Source organism: Globicephala melas, chromosome 5, assembly GCF_963455315.2.
Source record: "Globicephala melas chromosome 5, mGloMel1.2, whole genome shotgun sequence".
Taxonomy (NCBI): Eukaryota; Metazoa; Chordata; class Mammalia; order Artiodactyla; family Delphinidae; genus Globicephala; species Globicephala melas.
In genome coordinates, this window is record NC_083318.1 from 117,029,688 (window position 1) to 117,049,916 (window position 20,229).

At 37.8% G+C, this 20,229-nt stretch overlaps 1 protein-coding gene across 9 annotated transcripts in view; it reads left to right on the plus strand.

Moving 5' to 3' along the window:
* INPP4B (inositol polyphosphate-4-phosphatase type II B) overlaps positions 1-20,229 on the plus strand; it is a 721,154-nt gene that overhangs the window by 216,078 nt on the left and 484,847 nt on the right. The window contains exon 1 of one of the 9 annotated variants that reach the window (XM_060299729.2): positions 9,813-9,880. The exons of the other annotated variants lie outside the window; for them this stretch is intronic. The gene's annotated coding sequence lies outside the window, so the exon portion shown is untranslated. Of the gene's footprint in view, positions 1-9,812; positions 9,881-20,229 lie in introns of those variants that run through there. 9 annotated transcript variants of the gene reach the window in all.

Genomic DNA, 20,229 nt, shown 5'->3' on the forward strand with positions numbered 1-20,229 from the left:
AGTCAGCAGTAGGCTGTCAGAGGGTGAGCTGCAGCTCTGTCAGCTACCAGTCGTGAAAACTGGGGCAAATTAGTTTAGTCTTCAGTGCTAGCTTTTCTTATCTGTAAAATGGGCATTATGTCTGTCTCCATTTCTAGAACCAAGTTTGCTTTCATGTGTAGTGTAGAATAGTGCCTTGAACTTGGTAAGTGTTGGCCTTCTTCACTGTTCCTCTTATTGCACATCACCAGTTTCTTTGTATCTTTTTACATAAAATATTTACAAACAGCATGAGCCTTACAACGGAAAATGTAGCACATTCTGCCAGTGATCAGACCGTTCTTTCTGTTATCTTGAAATTGTTCCTTGTATTTAAAGATTCTGGATTTGGATTTGATATTTCTATTGTAGCAGGTGTGGCGGGGGGAGGTGATATGTAGCTGTGAAGACCCTTGGGTGTGATCACTAACCACAGGTGCTGCTTTTGATTTAAAATGTTTAAGATGCCAGAGTGAGGGAGGAAGATGGGGATAGTAGAGATGGGGTGAGTGGGCCCCAAAAGTGACTTTTGTGCCTTTCTTTCCCTTGGAGGCATGATTTATGCACTCTTTTTAAAGCTTTGATATTTCTGCTTTAAGTTATCTGTAATTACTGTCCTTGTTGCCGATAGATAGCTATTTCTCATATTATATCTTTTGGTATATTATTCTCATTTGATATCCCTTGTTCAAATAAGGAAGTTAAAGGCATATAAGGAAAAACAATTGGTCATAACGTAGAAAGTCATACTCCAAATCTTACTATTGTATATTGTCAAGGTAAAAGACCACTTTTTATAAAAAACAAAAAACAAACAAAAAAAACCCTTTATTTCAAATGTAAGGACAACTTATCTTTGGGCTGATGAGATGGCATTTCCAAAGACTAAACACTGTCATTTCTGCCCTTTACTATTCTGGATCATTCTCCCACTAGAATGTAGTTCTAATAGGTCAGGGATTTTTATCAACTTTGTTCACTGCTATATTCCCAGCACCAAGTAAATGCCTGGTGCATATTAAACAAACGAATTAGCCCCAGCTGGATATTGAGTGGGCATGTAGCTGTGTTACATGTGCACTATGGGGAGATCACGAATGATATCCAGGCTGGTTTAAAAGCTAAGAGCTCCCGTCCTACAACTTAGTGGATTTGTAACCAGCTGTGAAAGGGCACAGGCAGGGATTCAATCCCTTAAATGCAACCTGAGCACACACAATATATAATTTTGCATACAGTACCTTGAATTATTTGAGCGACTAGGTAGGTGACATACATAGTAGTAATCACAAGGTCAAGGGTGTGATGGTGAGCGTAGTTATTGTAAGTTTTCTTTTTGTGACATGGCATCAAATATGTCAAGTTTGTACTTCTATTTTAATGCCAGCTTTTCCAGGAAGATCTTCATGGAGACAGGCATGAGTTTGAGGCAGGTGGTAGTTGCTAATAATAGTAATTATTGAATGTTTTCAATATGCCATCTCTGTCCTAAGCATTTTATAGTATTTTATTTAATACAGATGAAGCCTCTGTGAATAGCTCTCTTAGCTGTTATGATCATTCCACCTTATTGATGAGGAAATAGGACTCAGAGGTGTATACATATTATTATTATATTATTTTTATGAATATTTGTGTTATTTTTTACTATAGGACTTTTAAATTTATAATATAGCAACAATAGAAATATATTAGAAAGGCAGTGAGGTACGGTGGAGAAAGTAGATGGTTGGTAGAAAATCTTGATTCCATTAATTAATCTTGGTCACCTCACAACACACAGTAGTAACAGCTGTTAAATTCGAGTAGGTCTTCAAAATCTGCAGGTTTTTTTTTTTTTTTTTAAGTTGCTTTAATTCTTGCTTTGGTTTTCTCCTTGAGTGAACCTGCCTACTGTTCTGTCCAATGGAAACTCTTCTTTTCTCCTTTTCTATTTCTTTTTCCTTTTGTTTGGCCTCTCATCGTAATTCTGCTGCATGATGGGTCGAATGGGATTTGGGGCTGAACTGAGAACCAAAAATAACGTGGCTAACACTTCCTAAGGGAAACCATATTGCACAGTAAATTTCTCTTCTTTTGACCCTTATCAGAGTTGAAAGTTATTTCAGCCAAATTAAGGATTAACAAGGCTTTAGTTGGATAGTTTGAGGCTCTCAGTTACTAGCTAAATGTCATTTGGGGAAACTGCTCTGGCTTCCACGAAATCTACATTTTCTTTCATTCATTCATTCATCCAGCTGTGTAACATTTAGTGAAGTCTGTCTGTCTGGAGCCAGTGCCATAGTGGGTCACAATGAGTGCCACTTTCCATGCAACCAGGGAGCTATGCAGCTGAAGGCAGGAGACTGCTGTATAAATAAACACGATATTCAATATGTTATAGTAATTGCTTTATAAGAAGCACACACTCGTTAACATGAGGATAGGAGAAACCTTGCTATATTCTGAGTCAAAGAGATGGGGAAGCCAATACTGGGAGAAGGATATTCGAGTTGAGCCCTGACAATTTTGAAAAGTACTCTGTTGATAATTGGTGATTTTCTGTCTCCAGTAACAGTGTAGCAGAAGGTGACATGAGAACATGATATCTCAGGGGAGACTCTCATTCCCTAAGCTTCATGTAACTTTGTCCAGCCAACGTAAGGCTGAGGGTTACCGTAGAAACAGCATTTAATGTCCAGAGGGCCTGCTCATGATGTCCACATGACGGGTAGAAAATAACTGCACAGAATTTTGAAAGAAGAGAGATGGTGCTAGGCTTTGGCAATGTGGGAAAGATTGGAGGAAGAGTGGGATTTCAACTGGACCATACACAGATAAAAGGCTAGCAGAGATTCCAGGTCAGGAAACACAGCAAATAAGAAGGCTGAAGGATATTCCAGGTTGGGAAATACAGAATACAAAGGAAGGAAGCAACTCTCCAGATGAAGTTGGGCGACAGTGCGAAGACTGGCTTTGCTAGAGTCGAAAGGTTAGCTGTAAACAGCTGGATATGATGTTGGAAATAGATGAGTTCAGATTTTGTAATATGTTAAGTGTCACATTAAGGCATTTGACATTGATGAAAGTACCAGTCCGAGAGTTAAGTGATTTAGGTTAGAATTATAGCTCTGGCCCTTTTTAGTTGTGTGATCTCAATCATGTCTCCGAATTTCTCTGAAGTTTACACCTATAAGATGGGGATAATACCATTTTTCCTATCAGGATGTTTAAAGTAATCAACTAAAAGAATATATATAAAAGTATTTTGTAAATTATAGAATTCTATGCAAATAAATAGATATATGCATAGTCAAGAAGTTACAAGTAGAGAGACGTGAGACAGTGGAGAATGTAAATTGTCAGTGGAATTCAAGATGGATTTAATGAGGAGGAGATTAAAGTCAAGACAGCAGGTGGCAATGGCTGCGGCCCAATATGAGGGCCTCTGTTCAGAAGTCATTTGTGGCCATTCTCAAGCTAAACTTGGTCAAACCATGATTCAGCACAAGGAGTCTATAATGGTATGCTAAATCCTGCCCCCCACACACATCTTTTTTACCAAACTAATAAGGCTCAAGCCAAATTTAATAGATGGGAGTTTATAAAAGATGGATCCTGAGAGTGAGAAGGTGACATATGTTTTTCAGCACAGTAAAGTTTAGAAACAGGCTGGGGGAGATAACCTGTCTCTAGTCAGGTGTATGATTGATTTCTACAATTTTCATCCTCAGGCCAGAACCCTGCTAGCCTGCCTTACAACAAAGTTCTTCACTATATTATCTTGAAGAACAAAGAATTTCTGCCCACCTACGTCAGAAGCAAGCCATGAATAGATGTGGGGTCTTGGGCGTGGAAGAGAGGGAAGGGTTTGTTAAAAGAACAAAGGAACTGGGTAGCGCAATATTCAAGCTAGAAAATAGAAAAGGAATGTTTTCTGTCAAGGAAGATGGTGGCCATGTGTGTGTCCTGAGGGCCCAGGCCATGCTGAACTACTCAGAAGGGCAGACCAGATAGACTGAAGAAGCCACTTCTGAATCCCCATCCCCTCGAGGGCTCTTTGTGGATTGGCGTATAACACTTTACTCTGATGTGACAGTTAATTATTCTTCAGGTTTCCACGTGTGTGCTTGGCCGGCTGTTCCGTGGGGCCCTCTTCCCATTTCTAGTCACTGGTACATAAATATGAAGTTCTCCTCTGTGGAAAGCAAGAGGGTACAGAGAGCAGGAAAAGGGACAAATGAACCGGATGACAGAAGAATGTTTTTGTTTTGTTTTGTTTTGTTTGGCTTTACCAACCCTTTTTTTTGTGATAAAGAGCTTAGCACTGAGGTTGGCATTTCTATTTCCCTTCCTCCTGCCGTAACCAGGGGTGTTGGGATAAGGATTGCAATAGGTAGAGACAGTTGTGGGGAGTTGAGGCCACATCTTGTGTAACCCACCCAAACTAGCCAAGGTGCCCTCCCTGCCACTGTAATGCTTTAAAATACATGTAAGCATATATATATATATAAAACATATAGCATGTACATATATAATATTAATATAATATATAATTCAAATATATATCATATTATGTAGTATATTGTATCATAATATATAATAAATATATAATGTATAATATATAATATATGTAATATACACATATAATAAATGAACCGTATATAATTATATATATTATGTAAATATGTATATATACATATATTTACATTTATTGAGTACCTATTCAATGCTTGTCAGCCATTCATTGAAAATTTACTTAGTGCCAACTATGAGACTCACAATTGTAGAAGGTAAGTGCATATTATCTCTTTCAATTTTACAATATAGAAAAGAAAGGTACAGGGGGTATAAGAATGTGGTCTAAGGTCAAAGGGCTAATAAGAGGGGGAATTGGAAAATTCTCACCCAGATAAAAAATTCCATGCTTAAGAAAATCTCAAATCACTAAATCCTCGCTTATTTGTCTGTATTTATACTAATCCTACAAGCTGAGGAGCAGAGAGGGTCTTTCTCTATAATAATAATCACATGCAAATTTCTCACCTACTTGTGCTTTTGCCAGAATATCGTGTTGTGGTTGTGAGAAGCAATGTTGTATTTTGATGTCTTTCCAACTTCCCACCAACTCCTCAGTATTGCTAAGATATTGCATCCCATTGCTACACCAGCATCAGTGTAACTTCTCACTCATTCCTGGAGGAAGCTTCCGGATGGGAGATACTCCAGAGCTTGTCTGCACAGGTACACTTTGCTCTCAGGCCTCCCTGGGCGCCACATGTGTGTCAGTGCCCAGCACCTCTCAGGAGGCTGGAGATGGCATCATTTCCCTACAATCCAGCTGTTGAGCAGAATTTCATAGTTTTATGTGCCAGTGATATAGATCTTTTTAAATCTATTGAATTCAACAACAGGGCAGTGTGACAGCCCATCTTCAAAGACAGGAAGGGCTTTGGAAAGTGAAGATACAATTAATGGAACCTGTTACTGACAACCCAAGAAAACGAAATCGTCAGTTTTGTTAACTATGAAGCAGTAATATATAACTGAAGCATGTAGAAAACGCCTAAATATTTCCAAATTTATTTTCCAATTTAACTATCCTGGTATAAACCAGAAAGCAATTCATTTATTCATTCACTCATTTATTCAATTAGTAAATGATTACTGAATGTTTTCTATTTATCAGGCACTATTAAGCACTATTTATCAACATAGCCTTTAAAAGTACCACTTGGCTAAAACATACATCTATGTTTTCTTTAACTAATTGGTGTTCTCTCTACTTCTGTAATAATGTGATTTGAATTAACTTTTTGCCGTCCCTTTGCCAAAATCCTCAAAGTGTCACTTTATTTACTTCCATGGCTGTTAATAAAACTTACTTTTCCACTTGCCAGGCCAATATTTTCAAGCTCTAGAAAGGTGTGAAACAATATTTCTTTGATTTTTTTAATTGCAAGGAGATAATTATACTACTTATGTAAAACATTTATGAAGAATGAGCACATGTGATAAGAATGGAGTGTTGTTATTAAATAAAACTCACAACAACGATTCTTAGGCGCTTATGATTATATATAACCATTATTGGCCTACTGTAAACATACATGTTAATCAGTATATGTGAATGGTGGTCAGCTATTTTCCTTTACATCATCACATCAGAGTTTGCTCAGGTTAACCAGCTTGTAAAGGTATGGGGACAAAATGAAAAATCAGAGGCAAGAAGAGAAAGAAAAGATGAGGAAGATGGGAGCTGGGTGGATTTGAAGCTTTTCTGGATGCATAGTAGGTTTCCAACAGGGGATGTCAAGGTCCTCTCCATCTTCTCTCCTCCCCCTCCTGCCCCACTTTGCATTCTTCCTTTTCTGGGAGACAATGTAGGACTGAATGAGGACTCCCAGAAATTTTTGGTTAGGCGGGTCGGGCTAGTGAAAAGATGAAAATTTAATGGAAGCCAAGTAGAAAAACAGAGGGAGTTAATTACAAGGTGTAACTTGAGAATAAGAGAGATCTGATGAGGGACTTTTGGTTGTTATAGGTTGGAAGAGGATATGTCTTCCTTCAGGGGTGGTGGTGTGTGTGATGAGATGTAGAAAAGAGAAAAGAGGCCTGAAATGAAAAGAGAAGGAAGTACTCATTAGCAGTCAGGTCACATGTGCTGCATATATGCTACAGGTGGTGAAATCTATGATTAAGAGTTCATTTGAAGTCTTTAAAAGCATTTATTTATATGCAGAAATGTTGAAGTGACTTATATTGTTTAAAAATGGCTAATACGTTTCTTTTTCTTTTAAGTAGAGTTTAAAATGGCTTAATCCTAGAGCATCTTCTGAGTTTCCTACCAAGTTTAGAATCAACTTAGATCCTGCTTTCTTGGAGCTTATAGTCAATTGCAGGGTACTGAGTCTCCCCCTCAACTCAAATGAGCTCCAAATTACTTTTGCCAAACTTTCAGTTTGTATTTTATCCCCCCTGCCAAATTATAACACTTTAAGAAATCTTAGCTTTATTACTTTTTTTATTATTTATTTTATTTTATTTATTTTTGGCTGCTTTGGGTCTTCGTTGCTGTGCGCAGGCTTTCTCTAGTTGCGGTGAGCGGGGGCTACTATTCGTTGTGGTGCGCGGGCTTCTCATTGTGGTGGCTTCTCTTGTTGCCGAGCACGGGCTCTAGGCGCATGGACTTCAGTAGTTGTGGCGCGCAGGCTCAGTAGTTGTGGCTCCCGGGCTCTAGAGCGCAGGCTCAGTAGCTGTGGCGTATGGGCTTAGTTGCTCCGCAGCATGTGGGATCTTCCCGGACCAGGGCTCGAACCCATGTCCCCTGCATTGGCAGGCAGATTCTTAACCACTGTGCTGCCAGGGAAGCCTTCTATTCCTTTTTAATGAAAAAAAGCTTTGCAGTAAAATATTACTTACTTAATTTTCATAATGCATTGAGAATTTTCAGCAGGTAAAGGAACGAGTGTAAGAGGGCTCTAAGTTAATTTTCAAATGAGTATTCAGGGATTAAAAAAAGAGACAGAGAGAGAAAAGTCTGGGGCTCCTGGGATGTGGTTGTGGTTTTTTAGCAAGAGAACATATTAATGTCACTGGAAATTGGTTCGTGATTTGGTATGAAATGAAATACATAAAGAAACAAATGTGTTTTCTTTCTGGTCTTTCACAGACACTGAAAAATGATGGGACTTTTTTAGCATATATTGTAGTTCTCTGCAGGGAGACACGAATTAATTTTTTCTCAGTTTTAGGTAGTCCCTACTTTTTCGTACTTTTTTTTTTTTTTTTTTTGCATAGAAGGGTCTTATTGATTCTTACACCTAGCTACTCACTCAGAACCATAAATGTTGATTTTATTTTCCTACCTATATATTTCCAATATATATAGAACATTTTTATATGAGAGGTGGCATGTGTTTTATACACATACACACACACACACACACACACACACACATATATATATATATATATACACACACATACACACACAGTTGGTCTAATCCACTGTCTCTAGTCGCTGTATTCTTCATCATCAGTAGTGGAATGAAAGCATCTTTCACCTTTTATGTCGACCTATGTTTTATATGAGAGCTTTTCAGGAAAGAAAGCACATATTCCATGAACTACAGAGTACCAGAATGTGAATCTGGATGTCGGTGCTAGCTTTGAAATTAATCTTAGAATATAATCCTCTGTTTTTAAGAATTATCTATATTTTAGAGAAATTTTTATAACTATATAGGAGAGAAAGGAAGCAATCACTAGCACAGAGTAGTGGTAAAGATCCTCTTATTAACTGATTCGAACCTGGCTCTTTTGCTCACTTTTCCCATTTGTAAAATGGGCATGATGACAGTGCTCACAGTATAAGGTTGTTATGCAAATTGAGTGATTTAATATTTACAAAGTACTTAGATTTGGTATGCAGCACTATGTGGTTGTAAATAAACAAAAGCAAATAAATCACTCCTTGAGGGGTTGGGAATATACTAAAGCATACATAGGAATGTGTATAAAGCAATAAAAATCCACTATTATTTGCAGTGGTAGGTATTTTGCAGGTTAATTTGCTGTTTATTTTGTGTATCTTTCCCTAATAATGTGGTATTTTGGAGTTCTTGGATCCTGATGTTGTTCCAGAAACTTCTATTTCTACTTTTTCTCTTTTGAGTTTGCTACATATTGTAAAACCTGAATATGGCAGATGGTTTACAATGCCACATAAGAAGACGCTTTTCCAATTATGTTTTCATCAGGCAAACGGCCCTGCTGTGATGGGAATAAATGGTTATGGCATTCCTATGAAATTGATATTGTCTGTTCCAGAGGCTATAGGATTGAACAAACACTGGTCAGAATTATCCTTCATCTTTTCCAAATGTAAGGTCAAAATTAAGATAAATAAAGGAAGATTGTGTAGTTTTCTCTTTCCTTCTTGCCTCCAGTAGCCATCTAGAATTTGTAAGACAGAGGGACAGAATGTGTGTGTGTGCTCAGTCCCATGTAATACAAAAGTACTTATTCACGCCCAAATACAGATTAAAAATGTAGGTGGCAAATTTAAATAATTCATTAAGTTGCTCTTTCATTCATGTAAAAAAAGTAGGTAAATATGGCAACCATTTAGTTTAAGTTCTAGTTTCAGCAGAACAGTTAGCTTTGAAAAGGTCAAGACTACTGACCTAAAAGTATTCATAATCCTTCTGCAATTACCATAGTAATTTGTTCCATATGCCTATGAATTGTTTCTCAGAGTTGCTGGATTATCACCTACTGAGAAGTTCAAAAATATCTATTTGGTATTTTTTCCAGCTGAGAAGCAATTCTGCCTCAATCCCGAGTAGCACTGAATTCTATGCTGAAGTGTGTCTTTTCAAATAATATCATCTTCAGTAGCAGTTAAGTATATCTATGATTGTCTAGCAAGATTGTTTAAGTACTCCTCCTGCTCTTAATACATCAGTCATGGGAAAGAGACCATTGGTTTTGGAGAGCTGTCACTTTCGAGTGTTTTTGGAAAAATCCATTAAGTGCCCAATTTTCATTAACTTCTTTGGCATGCTTAGAAATGTACATGATATTACAGAGAGAGAGAAAGGGCATGATGATTGATAGCAGTGAAATCCAATGTCCGGGTCCTTTATTTCTTCAGTTAGTTATTGTTTAAACATTTCTGAAGCCCATTTTTATACGAGGCAAAACAGAGTTCCTGCAAGCAAGCCAGTTTCTGGGTGATTCAAGCGTTCAGGTAATGCTGTGGGGCAGACTTTGGACCTCGGTGACTCACGAGAAGCGAGGAAGGTTCAGATCGCACAAAGGCAGGGCTGAGAGCCAGCTTGAAAATGAAAGAAACGACTTGAGCAAAACAACTTCCTTGGTAAGATCAGACTGCTCCTTCTCCGTGTAATTTCTAATTCTACCCAACAGCAAAAAGAAGAATAGAAAAGGAAAAGGGAAAAGAATAATCAAAACCAAACTAAAGTCAGAGACAATGAAAGGAGAAAGGTTCGGTCCTGAGCTTCCAGTCTCTCCCATTTTAGTTCCGGAAGTGTAATCCTTTAATTGAAGCTTTGCTCTGCTCCCGAGCATTCAACTGTTACTAACAAATTTCATGGAGTGTCTATTTTGGAAACAGGGTTGTTTTAGGCAAGCAGTGTCTTAAGTAAATTTGTGTTTTAATTGCAAGAAGGTAGAGTATGATTTGAGAGTACCCAAATTAGAAATGGTTTTTATTCCTTTTCAGGTGCATAAATAAATAAACAGCAATAATGAAAAACCTTTCTTAGAGTATGTAATGAACTGTGGTTGGAGAAGGATTTAAGAATGTGATTACTTTGGCTGTGGCAATGTAAGAGAAGAGCTGTGTTTATGTAGGGGATATGCCTTTCTGTGTGTACTTTTCTCATGTGTATATATTTATTTCATTGTTATTACAGGTATCAGAATAAGAAAAAAGTATTTAATGAGAATAAACACTGATTTCAGCAATATAGTCATTCAACCTTATAAAGTATTAGTTATAATGAAAGCTTTTTCTCGGTCATGCTACCCTTTCTGCAAAGAGGAAGGGAGGCACTCTGCTTCTTTTCGTGTCATCACCTGCCTTTAACGGAAGGGTGATGGGCGGGGGCTGGGTGGTGGTGGGGAGTGTAAGGTGTGGGTGAGGGGTGAGTAGTGGGAGGGTGGGATTCTGGGCTAAACAGCACTTCTCCCACCACCGGGAGGGAGCTGCTGGAACAGCTGTAGTGAGTGATCAGCAAGCTTTGCCTGGGTCCTCATTTCTGTCAAGGCTAAGTGATGCCCTAGACTCCAATGGGTTGAGTGGTGGGTCTCCTGCCCACCCTCAGAGCTGACCTAGGTTATGTTGCTCCCTGTGGATTCAAATATATTCAGGGAATGAGACTCTTCTTCAATGTAGATATTCAGGATGCAACACTTCTGCCAACTAATCCAGAGCATTGAAACCTAAAACTCTAGCTCCTGTCTGCTCTTAAAACAGGTGGGGACTCTGTAATGGCCTATATGGGAAAAGAATCTAAAAAAAAAAAAGAGTGGATACATGTATATGTATAACTGATTCACTGTGCTGTACACCTAAAACTAACACAACATTGTAAATCAGTTATACTCCAATAAAAATTAAAAACAAACAAACAGAAAACAGATGGGGAGAGCTGGTAAGAATTCAATTGCATATACCAGGAACTTTTCCATCTAACCTATGTATAAATATTCGAATGTGCAGGACTAGATAACCTGAGTTGTAACATTATAGCACTTGAGTGGATGATGTCTGAGGTTGACTAGGCCCCTACTGTCAATCAACTGATCGTTGAAAGTCCTAGGAGGCTCTGAATATGGTCTTTACTTTTGTGTAAAGCCCAATGGGACTCACAAAAAGGGAACTTCCCTTATTCCTTTACATTTTTTAATGAGTGGCTTATAATTTTGCACATAGCCTGATTGTGCACTTAGAGATCGACAGTTGCTGATGTTTGCAGTTCTTTTGAATCCTTTGGAGAGTCTTGATATTCACAAAAATTCCCATAGGCCACAGAAACTTCTGAACTTGGAAGAACTGGGTTTAAAAACTGGTTCTGCCCCTTACTGGCATCGTGACACCGCACAAGGTACATGTGCTCTTCAAACTCAGTTTCTTCATGGAAAATGCACCCGTTCGTACATGCTATATCTCCTTCCTGCACTGCAGACTCATCTTGCCTACTACCTGCTAGACATTCTCTTTAGGATATCCTGGTGATGCCTCAAACATTTGTCCCAAATGGAATTCCCTTACGTCTCCTTCCATCGACCCACCTGCTGCCTAGACACCCAGGTGCTCAGTCTAGTAATAGGGACCTTCTTTTCCCTCCTTCTCCAGTCCCTTCACATTCAGTGAGTGGAAAGTTAATTTTGATTTTTCTTCCCATTATTTCTTGGCTTGCTCTCCTCTTCTCCATTTCTAATACCAGTACGCTAGTTGAGGTTATTATGACCATGTGCCTGAAATAATGTAACAGATTCCTATCAGGCAGAGATGCTTTCCCCAGCTTTCATTTCCACCCCCTTCATTTTATATCTTACTCTCTGCTTGAGACACAGCTGTCATCCTGTCATTTTCTTCTTAAAAGTCTTTCAGTGCATCTCTGTGAATTGAATCAAGGCCAAACTGAAAGTACATGGAACACGTGAGTGTACCCTAGTGTGTCTAATACTAGGTCGACGAGGCTCCGGCGATCGATACATTTTCTCTAAGGTTCCCTCATATTTAAGTTCAGGTTTTACATTTTTGGCAAAGATGCCACAAAGTGAGGTTGTGACCTTCTCAGCACATCAAATCAGAAGGGATTTGATGTCGGTCTGTTCCATTACTGAAAATGGTAACTTTGATCACTTGGCGAAGGTGATGTCTGTCAGGTTTCTCCACTGCAAAGTTACTGTATTTCTTTGTATTTAATAAAGATCTTACAGAGAAATAATTGGAGAGTATCTAGTTAGCTTGTTATTTAAAACACTGTTGGCACTAATTTTAGAATCCTTTGAAGATTCTTGCCTGAGACAGTTATTACTGTGGGGTTTGCCAAATACTAGTTGGAAATTTACAGTAAGGAAAATTTTACTCCATTCATTTATTCATCCATTCACTCATTATTTATATTAGTATGGGCAAAGGAACTCATTTTATTCCATGGCTTATAATGTGTCACAATCATTTTTTTTGTTGTTCAGTTTTCCCAGATTTGGCCTTTGGGAGTTCCCTTCAAGTTGGCTCCTGTATCTTTTTAGAACTTCTCTTTAAAACACTTTGATATTTTCTGGCACTGCAAGACATTTTAGGCTCATCTTGCACTTTTCCTGCCCCATTCCTGCAATCAGCTGTTTCTCCAAGGACTAGTAGTTTTCTTTTATTGGAGCATGGTGTTTAGAAACCAAGATTTGGGCAGTGAATGGGCTCATTGGTACTGGGGTATCACAGTACCTGACCAACACTCTTGAAAATTGTCAAGGTTGTGAAAAACAAAGACAGACTGAGGACCTGTTTCAGATTAAAGGAGACTAAGAGAAACATGACAACTAAAGGCAAAGTGTGATTTTTGGTTGGATCCTGAACCAAAAAGAACATTAGGGGGGCAATTGGAGAAATTTGAGTAAGTTCTATAAATTAAATATTACTGTGTATTATATTATAGCCTTATACATATTTATCTTCCTGTAATGGTCAACTCAAAATAACATGACCATTCACATTATTATTGATTTAAAAAATATGTATATGTATAGCTGATTCACTTTGTTATAAAGCAGAAACTAACAAACTATTATAAAGCAATTATACTCCAATAAAGTTGTTAAAAAAGAATAACTCAAAAAAAAAAAAAGAATAATTTAGATCTCTGCAATTGAAGAAACTGGTCTAAATTAGGGACAGGATATTCAGAAGAGAAATAAAATTATACTTGGTGTTCTAACTATATCATTTAGGATTTTTGAAAGAAATGATCATGTATACCACAAATTATCTAATTAATCTCCCTTTGATGAACATTTACATTGTTTCAAATTTCCCCAGCTATTGTGTAAGTCTGTATTAACATATTTCTACATACATTTTCAAACATTTGAAAATCTCCTTGGTATACATTTCTTGAAGGTTGGTTAAATAATTTATGGTACAGCCATAAGCAATATGAAGTCATTAAAAATTATGATATAGATCAGCAAACTATAACCTATGGGCCAGATCATCCTTGCTTATTCATTTACATATTGTCTAAGGCTACTTGCATGCTACAGAGCAAGGACAGAGTTGAGTAACTGCAACAGGGACCATATGGCTCACAAAGCCCAAATATTTACTATTGGTCCTTTGCAGCAAAAGTTTCCCAACCCTGATATGGATTATTACATGCAGAATGACAATATTCTGTGAAAAAGACACATTTTATTACATATATTATTATAGATCCGTATATATATAATTTTTTCATTTTTTAAAAATTTAAGTATAGTTGATTTACAATATTATATTTGTTTCAGGTGTACAATATAGTGATTCAGTATTTTTTTAAACATCTTTATTGGAGTATAATTGCTTTACAGTGGTGTGTTAGTTTCTGCTTTATAACAAAGTGAATCAGCTATACATATCCATATATCCCCATATCTCCTCCCTCTTGCATCAAGTTATTACAGAATAATGGCTATAATTCCCTGTGCTGTACGATATAACCTTGTTGCTTATTTTTTTTACACATAGTAGTTTGTATCCTTTAATCCCATACCCCTATCTTGCCCTCCCCCCTTCCCTCTCTCCACTGGTATCCACTAGTTTGTTTTCTGTATCTGTAAGTCTGTTTCTATTTTGCTATACGCATTCCTTTTTTAAGTTTTTTAGATTTCACATATAAGTTATAACATACGGTATTCGTCTTTCTCTGTCTGACTTATTTCACTGAGCATAATACTCTGTAGGTCCAACCACCTTCGGCAAATAGCATAATTTCATTCTTTTTTATGGCAGAGTAATACTCCACTACACACACACATGTGCGTGCTCATGTGCATCTTCTTTATCCATTTGTCTATTGATGGACACTTGAGTTACTTCTATATCTTGGCTATTGTAAATAGTGCTGCTATGAACATTGGGGTGTGTGTATCTTTTTGAGTTAGTGTTTTCATTTTCTTTGGATATATACCAAGGAATGGAATTGCTGGATCATATGGTAGTTCTATTTTTAGTTTTTTGAGGAACCTCCATACTATTCACATAGTGGCTACACCAACTGACATTCCCACTAACAGTGTACAAGGGTTCCCTTTTCTCCACATCCTTTCCAATATTTGTTATTTGGAGACTTTTTGCTTATAGCCACTCTGAAAACGTGTGAGGTGATATCTTATTGTTATTTTGATTTGCATTTCTCTAATAATTAGTGATGGTGAGCATTTTTCAAGTGCCTGTTAGTTATCTATATGTCTTCCTTGGAAAAATATCTATTCAGGTCTTCTGCCCATTTTTAACTGGGTTGTTTGTTTTTTTGATACCAAGGTGTATGAGCTGTTTATATATTTTAGATATTAACCCCTTGATGGTCATATCATTTGCAAATATGTTCTCCCATTCATTAGGTTGTCTTTTTGTTTTGTCGATGGTTTCCTTTGCTGTGCAGAAGCTTTTAAGTTTAATTAGTTCCCATTTGTTTATTTTTGCTTTTATTTCTTTTGCCTTGGGTGACAGATCCAAAGAAATATTGTGTGATTTATGTCAAAGAATGTTCTACCTATGTTCTCTCATTGGAGTTTTATGGTTTCAGTCTTACATTTAGATCTTTAGTCCATTTTGGGTTTATTTTTGTACATGCTGTGAGGAAATGTTCTAATCTCATTCTTTTATGTGGAGCTGTTCAGTTTTTCCAGCACTATTTATTGAAGAGACTGTATTTTCTCCATTGTATATTCTTGCCTCTTTTGTTGTAGATTAATTGACCATAGGTATATTGGTTTATTTCTGGGCTCTCTATTCTGTTCCATTGATCTATGTGTCTGTTTTTGTGCAATACCATGCTGTTTTGATTATTGCAGCTTTGTAGTATAGTCTAAAGTTGGGCACATGGAACTTACAGCTTTTTTATATTTCTCAAGATTGTTGGGCAATTCAGGGTCTTTTGTGGTTCCATATAAATTTTAGCATTATTTGTTCTAGTTCTGTGAAAAATATCCTGGGTATTTTGGTAAGGATTGTTTACATCTGAAGATTGCTTTGGGTAATATGGACATTTTAACAATATTAATTCTTCCAATCCAAAAATGTGGGATAATTTCCATTTCTTTGTGTCAACTTCAATTTCCTTCATCAGTGTTTTATAGTTTTCAGAGTATAGGTCTTTCACCTCTTTGGTTAAGTTTATTCCTTGAAAGTACCTAGGAATTTATTCTTTTTGATGTAATTTTAAATGGGATTTTTTGTTTTTGTTGTTCTTCCCCTCCTACCTGATTCCATGTGCATCTTTCCTACAGCTTTGATTTTACAGGAGTCTTGCATCCAATTTCCAGTTCATTTTCAGTAAGAATTATTCCACATGTAGATGTATTTTTAATATATTTATGTCTGGGGAGTGAGTTTCACATCCTCCTATTCTGGCCATCTTGATTGCTCTCCTGTATATATATAATTTAAATCAAAAATCCTATTAATTTAAAATTAGTTATGGACAGAGAGACTCTGCAAGGTTGTTCACCAAAGTTCATAAGTAGGTCCTTTTTTTTGTACATTTTTATTTATAATTTTATGTATACTTTGTGCTTTCTTAAAAGGGTTGTATGAATTCTGTTTTCTCATTTTTACTTCAAGATAACTACTCAAACCACACTCTTCAGTCTTCTGCACCCAAAATTGTAGTGAAGCGAGAGCACAGTGATCACAAGAGACTTTGAATGACACTTAATTTTTAAGTAGGGCAACCACTCACTGTAGTTTGCCTGGAACAGTGCTATTTTATGGCTACTGGGACTACAGTGTCATTGTAGCCACATTTTTCTCTTAACTCTGTAGTAGATCTTCCCAGCCTCTTAAGCTGCTATTCATCTTTTATGTGTCCTTTAAATGTTTCGGTACCTCTGGGTTCTGCCACTGGCCTGGTCCCTTCTTACTCCGATCAATCTCCCAGGAACTCCCCAGAACTCTCCCAACTCCCATAGTTTAGTTTACATCTATACACTGATACCTCCTAAATGTGTACCTTTAACTTCCAAACCAGTGCTTTCTGGACATTTTTAAGATATTTCAAATCTAATTTAATCCAGTGCCATCCTTGACCCTTCCTTTGCCCTCCACTTGCATTTCTTCAATCAACAAAAATCCCTGGCAATTTAACCTCCTAAATATTTCACACATTGGTCTCCAATTTTTACTATTACTGTCCTAATTCAGATTTTCTTTTTTTTCGGTACACGGGCCTCTCACTGTTGTGGCCTCTCCTGTTGCGGAGCACAGGCTCCGGACGCGCAGGCCCAGCGGCCGTGGCTCACGGGCCCAGCCGCTCTGCAGCACGTGGGACCTTCCCAGACCGGGGCACGAACCCGTGTCTCCTGCATCGGCGGGCGGACTCTCAACCACTGTGCCACCAGGGAAGCCCTCAGATTTTCTTATCCTTGCCTCTTTCACTGAATGCCTTCAGTTACCTACCAAACCTCAGGCAGAAAAATCAGTCTTAAATGCCAACCTGAACGAGTGCCTGAGTCACTCTTTTTCTTAAATCACTTCAGGAAACTTCCCATTGCCTAGTGACATTTTTTAAAGTGTGGACCATGTACAATCTACATCAGACCCTCCTGGGTTATATATTAAAAAGGCAAATTAAAAAAAAATTGAAGCCCGAAGTCTGGGGTCCATTACAAAGTTACTGGATCAGAATTTATAGGTGATCGAACCCTAGAAATTTCTGTTCTTACCACCACCAGATGACTTTTATGTGCTTTCATGTCTGAGAACTACTGCTGTCCTAGGCCTATATCAAGACACTTCTATCCAAGGTGTTTATGAGACAGTCCAAGACCTTCATGGTCCAGTTCCTATTAACTTCTCTAGTCTTGTTTCTTGCCATTTCCTAACTAAAATTTCACATTCTACTAATGTAAATTCCTGTATATTCCTGCTTCTACCTTACTGTTCAACCATTCCCTGTGACTGAAATACCTCTTTCCCCTTACTTCTCCTGGCCCACTCATAAGTAAATGTCAAGCCCTCACTTGGGTATCTGTGCTGCAAGTCTTCCTGGCATCTCAGGATGGACTGTGCACCAGAGAGCTCTGTCTCCTCAATGCACTGTTACTGGGCTTTGTCATTGCGCCTGGTGCATAGTTCATCCTTAACGATGGTTTGGCAAATTAAGTTAATAATAGAGTTCTATGAAGCCCCTTAGAGTATATGGATTCTATCCACTGTCTTTTGTTGTGTGAGAGATCACCACAAAATTTCGTGGCTTAAAATCACCACTGCTTATTTAGCTCATAAGTCCATGCAGTTTGGTCTGCAATCAGCTAGGTAGTGCAGTTTGGTCTGCAGTCAGCTAGGTAGTTAACTGGGGTTACTCCTGCGTCTGTGGGGAGCTGCTGGTCAGCTAGGTGGCTCTGCCGCTAGGATTGGCTTTTTGTTGGCTGGAGCAATGGCAATTGCTGTACCATGATCTCCTCAGTGGGTAGAAGGCTCGATCAGCCAGGATTGGGGCTTGTTCAAATGGAGGTGGCAGGTTCTGAGGGAGAGATAGAGAGAGGTTTATTCTCAGAACTGGGAAAATATCATTTCTGCCGCTTTCTGTTAGCCAAAGCAAGTTAAACACCAGGTCAAATTTGAGGGTGAGCAAATAGACTACATTTATTGATTGGAGGCACTGCAAAGTATTATGGCCATTTTTGCAATCTATTCCGTGGGTCTATGTATATGAATTGATAAATATCTTTTACAATGTAACTATAAACTGGATTATAATTTTCTATCACTGTCACTGCTCTTGCCTTTTCAATACCCTTATTTCTTTAATCTTCAAACCATTTTATAGCCAAATGTTGATGCTTCTTTTCCAGTTCTGTCACCTAGTTCTTCTTCAGTTAGCCTCTTCCGGAGTACCATTTGCATCTATTCATGAACAGTATAAATAAGCATGTACCATTTAGTTAATTACTTGGATTTGGTTTAAGTCTTAAAATGAAGCCAACATTCCCCAACACAGCAAACAACAGACTCTAAGTATGGAAATGGACATGGCTGCCAGTAAGAAAACATACCATTCCCGTATCCTTGAATGTATCCTGAATCCTTTCATTTTTAGCTTTACTGCCTTAAAAAATTGACAAGAGCCAGCTTTCGTTCTGCCATATCAGCTGACATATTTTCTGTTTTGAAAGGGATATTCATCTTTCTGCCTACTGGAGGGTCCCTTCACTGCTAAAAAGAGCTTTCTTTAAAGGGCAGAGCCATCTAAGGTCAAGTCCGTTGGCCTGCGTACTGGTAAGGACAGTTACGCTTTGAATTAGAGCTCGTGCTTTGAACCCTAGCATTCATCATTAGAGTCTGCACCTTCCTTTCCCGATTTCCATGGTTCGTCTGGGAACTTTAACCTCTTTGGCATTTTATCCCCTCCCCAGACCTTAGAAGGAAATGTAGCAATATCGAACATTTCCAAATAACCTAAGGGAACAGCATGGAAATTATCAAGCAGGCTTTTCAGTTTTCTACCATAGGGACTTTTTTTTTTTTTTTTGGCCTTAATGCCTCTCTAATTTTCCTCCTCATGGATTCTGAATTAAACTCTCAACAATCCTTGATATTTTATTCTTAACACAAAAACGGATTTTATGCAAGCACTTGGGAACTGGACAATTCTGCTTCCGAAAAGCAACAGAATTTCTTTCTTATTTTTGAGGGCACCTCAGTCACCAGAGTTTCCTGGTTCTTGGTCTCATCAAAGCTTAGCATCCAAGCCTATCATTCACTGAGGGGAAAAGGTCCTAGAATTTGCTTTGTGACCTGGGATCTATGGGATGTAAGTGTGTGTTACAAAACTTAATGCATAAAGCTGCTACTTTTGATACAGTCTGGTTCATGGAGAGATGGGATTTAGCTACCTGTAATGAGAATTTGATGTGACTGGAAATTGAACAGAAGCATCTTTTTATTGAAGGTGCTGAGCCTTATAACAATCATTCAGTGGCAGAAATTATTATTTTTCATATTACTTTTCAACTATAAAACCTTTCAGGGCCTCATCAGAAAATTCCTCTCCTTGTTCAAGCAACAAAAAACTTGGTACCTTTTTCTTTACAACCACATAAAGCAAAACAATGCCGTAATACCCCTCCCCCACCACCCCTTTAAAGATCTGTCTCAGTTTTTCTCTGAGTTAAAGATCCTTTTTTTCTTTCTAGGTCAGAACTGTCCTCTCATGAAATCTTATTTTCCTCTTTTTCCCCCCGTGAGAATCTCAAGGAGAAAAAAAGAGACAGCAAGAAACAGAGAAAAGAGAGAGAAAAAACAAATCTAGACAGGATGCTGGAGACTTGAAATGTACATAGAAACTTTTTTGAAAAAAATAATATTTTTTATCCTTTAGTTAGAATCTTTCATACAGTGTGTGCATAAAAAACATGTCAGTCTTTCAGCTCTTTAGAAGATCAGTACCATAAGAATCTCAAATTAGATATTTGAATTAAAGTTAGGGGAAAAGC